The sequence below is a fragment of the Chrysochloris asiatica genome, unplaced genomic scaffold (genome assembly GCF_000296735.1).
Source record: "Chrysochloris asiatica unplaced genomic scaffold, ChrAsi1.0 scaffold00036, whole genome shotgun sequence".
Taxonomy (NCBI): domain Eukaryota; kingdom Metazoa; phylum Chordata; class Mammalia; order Afrosoricida; family Chrysochloridae; genus Chrysochloris; species Chrysochloris asiatica.
Genome location: NW_006408554.1, coordinates 10,490,335 through 10,500,912, shown reverse-complemented (window position 1 = coordinate 10,500,912; position 10,578 = coordinate 10,490,335). Strand labels below are relative to the sequence as shown.

Below are 10,578 nucleotides of genomic sequence, written 5' to 3'. Positions count from 1 at the left end.
CATTGAAGCCAGGTCAAGTGGGTATTATCTGCAAGTGTGGGTGTTCGTGTGCATATGCCGTCTCTTATCAGCTGGGCACTTCACTCTCCACTCTAGTCCTCTGTGGTTATGTCACTGACTCTGGGCCCAGGAGTCCACAGGTCTTGCCAAACTGCTGGCCAACCAGGGCTCCACCCGAATTCACTGTATTGAACGTGGTTGGACTTAGCTCGCAGCTGCATTGCTGTTTTTCCCTCGCTTCCAATGTCATTGGTGTTTGATCACATGGTACCTTTTGTATTGATTGAACATTGCCCAATTCTTTTTAGTACAGTGACTCTGTGTATTCTTTCCATATTCTTGTGATGCTTCCAGCATCATTCAATATTTTGCCCATAGAACCTTTCAGTATTGTTACCTGGGCCCTGAATTTTTTCTTCAGTTCTTTTAGCTTGAGAAATGCTGAGCATGTTCTTCCCTTTTGGTTTTCTAACTCCAGGTCTTTGTATATATTATTATAATACTTTTTCTTCTGGAACGTATCTTTGAAATTTCCCATTCATTGCTTACCTCATCATTTCTTTCAGTTGCTTTAGCTTCTCTACATTGAAAAGCAAGTTTCAATCTCTTCTGACTTCCATTTGGTCCTTTCTTTCTTTCCTGCCTTTTAAATGACTTTTTGCTTTCTTCATGTTTGATGTTTTTAATGTGATACCACTATGCTTCTGGTCTTAGGTCATCAGTGCCTAATTCATCAAGTCTATTTTTTAGGTGGTCTCTCAGTTCAGGTGGCAGTTTTGCTGTCATGAACTTACTTTAATTATCTTCAGCTTCAACTGAACTTGCACAAGAGCAATGGATGGTCTGTTCCATAGTCGGCCTCTGGCCTTGTTTTGGCAGATGATATCAAATGTCTCCATTTTCTTTTTCCACAGACCTAGTCAATTTGATTCCTATGTATTTCATTTGGTGAGGACCATGCCTACAGTAGCTGTTAATGTTGGAAAAGGTACTTGCAATGAATAAGTCATTGGTCTTGCAAAGTTCTATCATGTGATCTCCAGCATCATTTCTATCAAAAAGGCTATATTTTCCAACTACTGATTTTTCTTTGTTTCCTACTTTCACATTCCAATCACCAGTATTATCAATGAATCTTGAATGCATGTTTGAACAATTTGAGACTGAAGACACTGGTAGAATTCTTTAATTTCATCATAACTGACTTCAGTGGTTGGTGCGTAAATTTGAATAATGGTATACACTGGTGTTCCTTGTAGGCATATGGATATTATCCTATCATGGATAGCATTGTATTTCAAGATAGATTTTGAAATGTTCTTTCTGATGATGGATGTGATGCTATTCCTCTTTAATTTGTCATTCCTGGCATAATAAACCATATGATTGTTCGATTCAAAATTGCCAAAATCTGTCCCTTTCAGCTCTAATGCTTAGGATATCAATTTCTATGCATTCCATTTCATTTTTGATAACTTCCAATTTTCCTACATACTTTGTGCTTTCCACATTCTAATTATTAATGGGTATTTGAAGCTGTTTCTCTTCATTTTGAGTTAATGAAGGCCCCAAAAGCTTTGCTCCATCCAAGTCATTATGGTTAATTCTACTTTAAGGAGTCCGCTCTTCCCCAGTTATATTTTGAGTGCCTTCCAACCTGAGGTACTCATCTTCTGACTCTCTATCTGACAAGGTTCTGTTGCTATTCATATGGTTTTCAGTGGCTAACTATTCAGAAGTGATTTTCCTCTCCTTCTGTTTCAGTCTGAAAGCTCTGCTGAAATCTCTTCCCTCAATATCCACCATGGGCAACTCTGCTGGTATTAAAAACACCGGTTGCACAGCTTCCAGCATTGTAGCAACACACAAGCCACCACAGAACCCCAAATGACAAACGAGTGGTGGAAGGTTACTATAGGTATGTTTTAAATCAGTCTCTTTTGAGATACAGAAGAGATTAAACAATAGGGAGAGGAGCAGAGATGAGGAAGAGAGATGCCAAACAGAATGAATATTGCCGGGAACCAGAAGCTAAAAAGAGAAAAGAACCTTCTTCCAGAGCCAAGTGCACTCTGAGTTCAGATTTCTAGCCGCCTAAACTGAAAGAAAAGAAATTTGTTTGCTAAAGCCTTTTACTTGTAGTACTTCTGCTACAGTAGCACCAAAATACTGGATTACCCAGTAATCAAGGTAAACATGGCCTTATTTTTGCTTATGTACCAATCTGTAAATAAGCACAAGTGAACCAGTGCTAATCTTGCTTATTGGGTAACCTGCCTCTGACTATGTAACTAAACAGCTAATCTGTACTCCTCAAAAGCTTTAAAAATATTTAAACTTGTTGGCCTGGTAATTCCTCTGCTAGAAATCTATCCTAAGAGAATGGTCAGAAATAAAGGAAAACAATAAATTAGTCTTAAAGATTAACTTGTAAATGAGTGGTGAATTGTTTACAAAAATTTGATTGTATAGCCCTAAGTCAAATTTAAACATCTGTTAGACTAGGTATTGTTTTAGATGTCATTGCTTCAAGCCATTAGCATGGATGAAGGGTAACTCTTATCTTTATTAGGAAAAGGAAGAAGAGATAAAAAATGTATTTTTAGTTCTATCAAGAACATATTTTTACTAATAGATCCACTAATAAGCAAACAAAATAGTATTTCCTTTGACTAAAAGATTATTAAACTGGGGAAACTTGTCTCACCAAGATCTTACTTCTGATTCTTCTCTCGTCTTTTTATCAATCACAGCCCTTTGGCCTTTTAGGAAGTGAGCACCTCCTCTACGCTCCTCAGATCTGTTTTTGACATAGTGTCCATGCCACACAGTCTGGCTGTATGCATCTCATATTTGCCATGCAGGCACAAACTTCTAGTGTGAACAAAGCTTTTGTCATTTAAAATTAGCCCGCATTTAGAATTAGCCCGCTGCACTCAGTTTATATGGTCCCAATTTTGTTGGCAACCTCCATAGCATCGTAGTCAGGAGCCAGTGGAACATTTGCTTTCTTTTCTCCATCAGGCCTGATCAAGGTGTTGTCCTTGGCTACGTCAGTGTCATAGAACTTCTTTACAGCCTGTTTGATCTGGTGCTTGTTGGCCTTGACATCCACAATGAGCACAAGCGTGTTGTTATTTTCAGTCTTCTTCATGGCTGACTCAGTAGTCAGAGGAAACTTGATGATGGCATAATGGTCAAGCTGATTTCTTCTGGGGGCATCTTTCCAGTATATTTGAACTGCCTTTGGAGTGTCAGTGTCGTGAGCAGCAGGAAGGTGGGTAATGTGCAGATCTTTTGTGTGTGTGTGTGTGTGTGCATGTGTGTGTGTGTGGCTGTGGACCTCTTTCAGCACTGCCTTCTTGGTCCTCAATGCCTTTTCTTTGGCTTTGGTTCTGGGAGGAGTAGGAGCTTCCTTCTTTGCTTTCAGTGCCATCTTCATAAAAAGGTGCCAGGTTTTCTTGGACCTCTTTGCCTTTACTCCTGGAGGCGCTTAGCTAATTGGGGAACTTCTACTGGGCTTTCAAGGCACAACTTCATGAAACCTTTAATGAACTATTGTTGTTTTTGTGAAGTGCTGTCAGGTCAGTTGCAACCCATAGCGATTCTGTATAGGATTTCCGAGGCGCGACTGGTCAACTTGAACCATTGACCTTTTGTTGTTGTTGTTATGTGCCGTCGAGTCGGTTCCGACCCATAGCGACCCTGTACAGGGTTTCCGAGGGTGTAAATCTTTACGGGAGTAGAAAGCCTCATCTTTCTCCCACGGAACAGCTGGTAGTTTCGAACCGCTGACCTTAAGGTTCGCAGCCCGATTCGTAACCACTATGCTACCAGAGTCGGTGCATAAACCCTTATAGTCCAGTGCATAAACCCACAGTGTCACACCAGGACTATGGTCCCCTTCTAATCTTAACTCCGCTCCAAAGAGAATCATTCTTTCTGCTTTGTATCTGTTGTTATTTTTAGCATCTGTGGCACTGACTTCCTAGTCATGGCAACTCCATGTGTTAGAGAGTAGAAGTGTGCTCCGTAGGTTTTTATTGGCTGTCATCTTTACAGAATCAGTTTGCCAGACCTTTTCTTCCATGGAGTAGCTGAATGGGTTTGAACCTCCAATCTTTAGGCTGGTAGCCTATCACCAGACTTCTGCTTTGTGGCACTGTTTCCAGTGTAAATCTTTGTGAAAGCAGAAAACCTCATCTTTCTTATGCCGATTGGCTGGGCTGGTTTTGACTTTGTGGTTTTAAGTCCAGTGTTTATCTTACAGAGCCACTGGACTCCCGCCTGTTAAGATTGTTGTTGTTAAATGCCATTGAGCCCTTTCTGACTTACAGCGACCCTGTAAAGGGTTTCTGAGCCTAGGAAATCCTATGGAACAGTACTATTTTGTTATATAGGGCCCCTATGAGTCTGCGTCGACTCCAGGGCACACAAGAACAGCATCACCCTCTTGAAAGCCTTACTAATTTTTTTCATTGAACTTGTGTTTTGCAACTAAAGTCTTGTTGGACAGTGAAGCATGTATATGAGCAGAAAAGATACATGAAAGAAAAGAGCTTCATATGTTAGTGTCTTTGATAGCACCTTTTCTTTTTTCTTTGCTTTTGGAACAAGGGACCTCACATCTTCAATTTTCATTGTGGCCCACAACTTATGTAACTGGTACTGAGCAGGTAAGTTTTACTATGGGCAACTGACATTAAGGTAAGATGAAGATATAATGTATGGTCTAGGATAAACACTGGACTGCTAACCAAAAGGTCGGTGGTTCAAATCCACCAGCTGCCCCTCGGAAATCCTATATAGGGTCTCTATGAGTTGGAATTCACCCAACAGCACACAGCAACAATAACAAACATCTGAAAGTGCAAGGAAGTGCTACTAATAATTGCATTATGAAATGGAAGAAAGCTGGGGTTGTTTATGGCAAGTAAGAATGGGGTCATCCCACACTGTTGGCACATTTTTGAGCTACATGTCTTGTTATGAAGAAAGGATATTGTAATTTATGTTGATTGTCCAGCCATTGGTCTTAGATACCCCAGCTTATGAATCCTCTGCCTCATTTATTGACAAATTCCTAAACTCTTTGAGGTGCATTTCTTTACCTATAATAACCACATTTCTCAGGAGTACTATACAGACTTTCTATGAGTCAGAACTGACTCAGTGGCAATTAACGACAACTAGATGGATGGAATACTGTGCATTGGGCTCCTAGGAGGGCCTTTAAGTCATTACTGTTTTCCTCTAATACTGCAGTAGTTATAAAGAGCCACACATGTTGGTCATCAGTAAGACATCATTGTGATTTTGATTATGTTTTACTCTGCCCTTTTTATATGAGTATGCCTCAGAGTTTTGCGTCTTTCTTTTCTCAATGCAATCTTTCCCGTAGTACCCTTGTAAATAAGATATTCTTTTTCCAACAAAACAAAAATCCTCATCACTGGAACCATAAATGGCATCATGATAAATGAAGAACAGATTGAAGTTGTCAGAGACTTCAGTTTTCTTGGATCTACAGTCAGCACTCATGGAAGCAGTAATCAAGAAATCAAATGACGTAACAGACAAATCTACTGTACAAGAGCCCTTTAAAGGGCTCAAGAGTAAGGATGTCAGTTTCAGTACTAAGGTGCTCCTGACCTAAGCCATACTATTTCCAGTAGCCTCATATGCATTTGAAAGTTGGACAGCAAATAAGGAAGACCATAGATGAATTTGTGGGTTTGTGTTATGGTGTTGGAGAAGAATATTACAAATACCATGACTGCCAGAAGAACAAACAAATCTGTGATGGAAGTAGTGCAACCCAAATGCTTCTTAGATTCCAAAATGACCAGACTTCATTATACTCATACTTGGGATATATTGTCAGGAGGAACCAGTCCCTGGAGAAGGAAATCATGTTTGGTAAAGTGGAGGGTCAGTGAACAAGAGGGAGTCCCCCACTCCCCCACATGATGGATTGGCACATTATTGTGAAGTTGGTGCGCAACCAGGCATTGTTTCATTCTGTTATGCATAAGGATGTTATAAGTCATAACTAACTTGATCACACCTAACAACAACAACTTGATGGATAAGCAGAAGTGCTGGAAGGGAATTTTCTATCTAGGAAGCACAGCATGTGCAATGTTACCTAGATGTGGCCAACCCTGTCACTCTGGAATGAAACTATTCTTTGTGCCTGCAGATAAATACCTTTTGGGTATTAGTATGAGCCCTGGTAGCTCAGTGGGTTACTAGTTGGGCTGTTAACCTGAAGGTCAGCAGTTTGAATCTACCAGTCTCTCTTCAGGAGAAAGATGAAGTTTTCTGCTTCCATAAATTTTATATTTATAGCCTCAGAAACCCTATATACGGTCACTGTGAATTGGAAGGGACTCAACACGCCACCACCACCACCACATGTGATGAAACTAGAGAGGTAAGTTTAGTCCATTTTGAGAAGGGTTCCATTTTTACTTTAACTGTAGGCATTGAGAGTCAATTGTGAGGATAAACATGCTCCCTTGATAAAAATAGACAAATGTGAGATCATCTATGGTTGGTACTGGGAAGGGGGTTTCCCATTGGAAGAAGTTGCCAGGTCAGTTGTTTCTGAATCGTTGTCTCTGAGTTTCATCTTGGGGTTAGCTCTCTTCACCTGCTTCCCCCATCTTACTGGTCTTCAGCAAACACTGTTTCTTCAGCAATCCACACATGCATAGAGAGAAGCTGCTTCCTTGTTCCTCTTAATCTATGGAAGATTATCACCTTTAAAAAGTCACTGCTAGTTATTGTGCGGTGCTGTGGGTTAATTCGCCAGACTACAAAGCTGTTTGAACTGTGAGGTCAGCGGTTCAAGCTTACCAACTGCTCCTCGGAAATCCTGTAGAGGATCGCTTTGGGTTGGAATCGACTCGATGGCACTTAACAACAACAACAACAACTAGTTATTAAAACCAAGTTCTGGTGTGACACTATGATAATCACTGGCTTGCTAACTTCATGGTTCAAACCACCAGTTATTTCTCAGAAACCCTATAAGTGGTTGCTATAAGCCAGAATGGACTTGATAGCACTTAACAACAACATTTATTAAAGAAGAGTACAAGGAGCCCTGGTTGTTCAGTGGTTAAGTGGTTGACCACTAGCCGAAAGGTTGGCAGGCCACTATGAATCAGAACTGACTGGACTGAAATATGTTAAGGAAGAGCCCAGGCCAGTAACTATAGAAACCACAGGAAGTATAAACATAGTCTACCTTGTGTAATACAGGCTCTGATCCTAAAGTGATCTTGCCCTCAGTCTCTGCATACTCTACCCTATTTTTACCAAAACCCTTTTGATCTCCCTGGCGAGGCATTACTCATGGTATGACTTGCTTTGGTTTGTTTTAAATTTTTCCTCCTATTAACATGAATGTATGATGGCATCAGGAAACGAGCTTCAGAACATTTTGATTCTTGTGGTGAAGACACCATGAATTAAATGGGGTTCTTTCTTAATTCTGATGTCTGGGGTATTTATCATAGCTAGGAACCCCAGTGGTACGGTAGGATAAGCACTGTACTGCTGCGGTTGAAGTCAGAAGTTCAATTCAAACTCCTCACAGAAGAAAGATGATGGTTTCTGCTCCTGCAAAGATTTACCACCTTGGAATCACTATGCATACAGTGGGAATCAACTCAATGGCAGTGGGTGTTTTTCTTTTCCTTTGGAACCCACTCACTACATCTAGAGATGTATCTGCATAATTATGCTTTATTAGAATACCATTGCATTAGCATAATAATAGTATCTATTCAGATTAAAATTGTTTCTTAGCTGGTGAATTCTGTCAGCCTGGTTAAGGAGCAAAGACTAGAGTATGGGTTGCCCATTATGGATTCCTTTTATTGGCTCAGTTAAGAAACAGTGATTATCTTGTCAAAGTTATAGAGAAGGAAAACAAACAAGACACAACCAAACAAAACCAAAGGGAAACATATCAAAAACCCAAATGATGAGACATTTTGTAGGTAGTTGTTGTTGTTAAGTGCCATCGAGTTGATTCCGACCCATAGTGAGGGTATAGGGTTTCCAAGGAGCAGCTGGTGAGCTTGAACCACCAACTCTGCCGTTCAAATGGCTTTGCAGTCTGACGCATTAGCCCACAGCACCACACCTTTAAAATTTTGTGATCACTCAAAAGTGGAGGTTTAAGTAGAATGGAGAAAAAGGGATGGTATTCTGGTAAAAAACATCCATTAATAATCAGAACATGGAATGTATGAACTATGAATCTAGGAAAATTGGAAATTTTCAAAAATGAACTGTTACACATAAATATCAGTGTCTACTCCCGTAAGGATTTACACCCTCGGAAACCCTGTACAGGGTCGCTATGGGTCGGAACCGACTCGACAGCACTTAACAACAACAACAACAAGGCATTAGTGAGCTTAAATGAAGTGGTATTGAAACCATTTTTGATCTAACAATAATGGTTTACTATGCCGGGAATGACAAATTAAAGAGGAATAGTGTTGCATTCATCATCAAAAAGAACATATAAAGATAAGCTACAGTGTTCAACTCTGTCTGTGATAGGATAATATCTACACGCCTTTTTATAAGGAAGACCAGTTAATACCATTATTATTCAAATTTACAAACCAGTCAGGGATGATGAACTCAAAGGATTCTACTAAGTTCTTTAGTCTGAAATTGATCAAACATGCAATTAATATGTGTTGATAATTACTGGTGATTGGAATGCAAAAGTTAGAAAAAAAGAGGAAGGATCAGTGGTTGAAAAATATGGCTTTGGTAATAGACATGATGCTGGAGATAGCATGGTAAAAATTTGCAACACCAATGATTTGTTCATTGCAAATATCTTTTCATACATATGGATCTCACCAGATGGAATACACAGAAATCAAATTGACTACATCTGTGGAAAGAGATGGTAGAAAAGCACCTTATCATCAGCCAAAACAAAGCTAGGGGCAAACCATGGAACAGACCATCAATTGCTCATATACAAATGCAGGATGAAACTGAAAAAAATGAAAACAAGTCCACGAGAGCCAAAATATGACCTTGAATATATCCCACCTGAATTTAGAGATCATCGGAAGAACAGATTTGATGCATTCGACACTAAAGTCTGGAGGTTAGAAGAGTTGTGGGATGACATCAAGAACATCATACAGGAAGAAAGCAAAAAGTCATTGAGAAGATAAGAAAGAAGAAAAAGACCAAAATGGATGTCAGAATAGACTCTGAAACTTGGTCTCCAGTGTAGAGATGCTAAAGCAAATGGAAGAAGTGAGGAGGTACAAAAGCTGAACAGAAACTTTGATAGGTCAGTGGTAGCAGCAATGGGCTCAGGTGTAGCAACAACTGTGAGATAGGCCCACAGACGGGCAGTGTTTCATTCTGTGGTGCATAGGGTCACTGTGAGTCAGTACTGACTTGATGCCACCTAACAACAACAACAGCAGCTCTGGTTTCTAGTTTTGTAGCCGAAATGGACATTGTCATTAACTTAGAAATGGAAAGAGGAGAAAAGTGAATTTGACTTTAGAAACATTGAACCGTAAATTCTGCTAGAACTTTGAAGACAGGAATGTGAAATTTAAGAAAAAAGTTGGGGCAGAAGTTTGAAATTTAGAAATAAACTGATTTTATGTGTCTTGGTGCGGTGCTATAGGATAAGCACTTAACCGCAAGGTCAAGTTTGATCCGTAAGTTTGGTGGTTCAAACTCACCAGATGCTCTTCATAAATCCTATACAGGATCACTGTGAGTCTGAATCGACTCGATGGCACTTAACAACCATAACATATGTTGAAGCCATAAGGTGGATGCAAAGACAAAGTAGAGTAATTAGAGCAAAAGAAAACATTCTCATTGTTTCACTTACCTAATGCTGCTATACCAAAAATACCACAAGTGAATGGATGGAACTACTAGAAATTTATTCTCTCACAGTTTAGGAGGCAAGAAGTTCAAATTCAGAGTGTTGACTCTTGCAGAAGAATTTTTCTTTGTTGGGTCTGGGGAAAGGTCCTTGTCTCGGCTCAGCATGCATAGACCTGTAGTCTTTGGAGCTCTCCATAAATCTTGGCATCAAAATTCTCCTGGGTCTAGGAGCTTCACAGCTCAGAGACCCTAGTCCAAAGGATGTGCTCTAGTCCTGACTTTTTTATCTTGGTGATAGTGGTTCCTTCTCTCTCTACTCAAGGTTCTCTCCTTTTATCTTTTGTAAGGTTAAGAGTGTTGCATGCTACACCCTTGGAAATCTCCCATAAATTGGATCATGTTGGTAGTGGGACTTAGGGTGGTGTGATGGTGGTGGTTGTGTGTCATGGATTCAGTTCTGATTCATAGAGACCCTTTATAGGATTTCCAACGTTGTAAATCTTTATGGGAGTAGAAAGCTTCATCTTTCTCCCACAAGCAGCCTAGTAGATTCAAACTGCTGAACTTGTAATTATCAGTCTAACTAAAAACCCACTACACTACTAGGGCTTCCACTCTTAATCCTCTTATTGGTTTATCGCCTCATGGAGGATAGCTACATCTCAACTGCCAAAC

General features: G+C 40.0%; 1 protein-coding gene and 1 pseudogene across 1 annotated transcript in view; one reads left to right on the top strand and one right to left on the bottom strand.

Annotated features, from left to right (window-relative positions):
* Positions 1-10,578, top strand: part of PREX2 (phosphatidylinositol-3,4,5-trisphosphate-dependent Rac exchange factor 2) — a 482,194-nt gene that overhangs the window by 4,973 nt on the left and 466,643 nt on the right. The gene's annotated exons all lie outside the window — the stretch shown is intronic.
* LOC102817088 lies at positions 2,942-3,442 on the bottom strand (annotated as a pseudogene).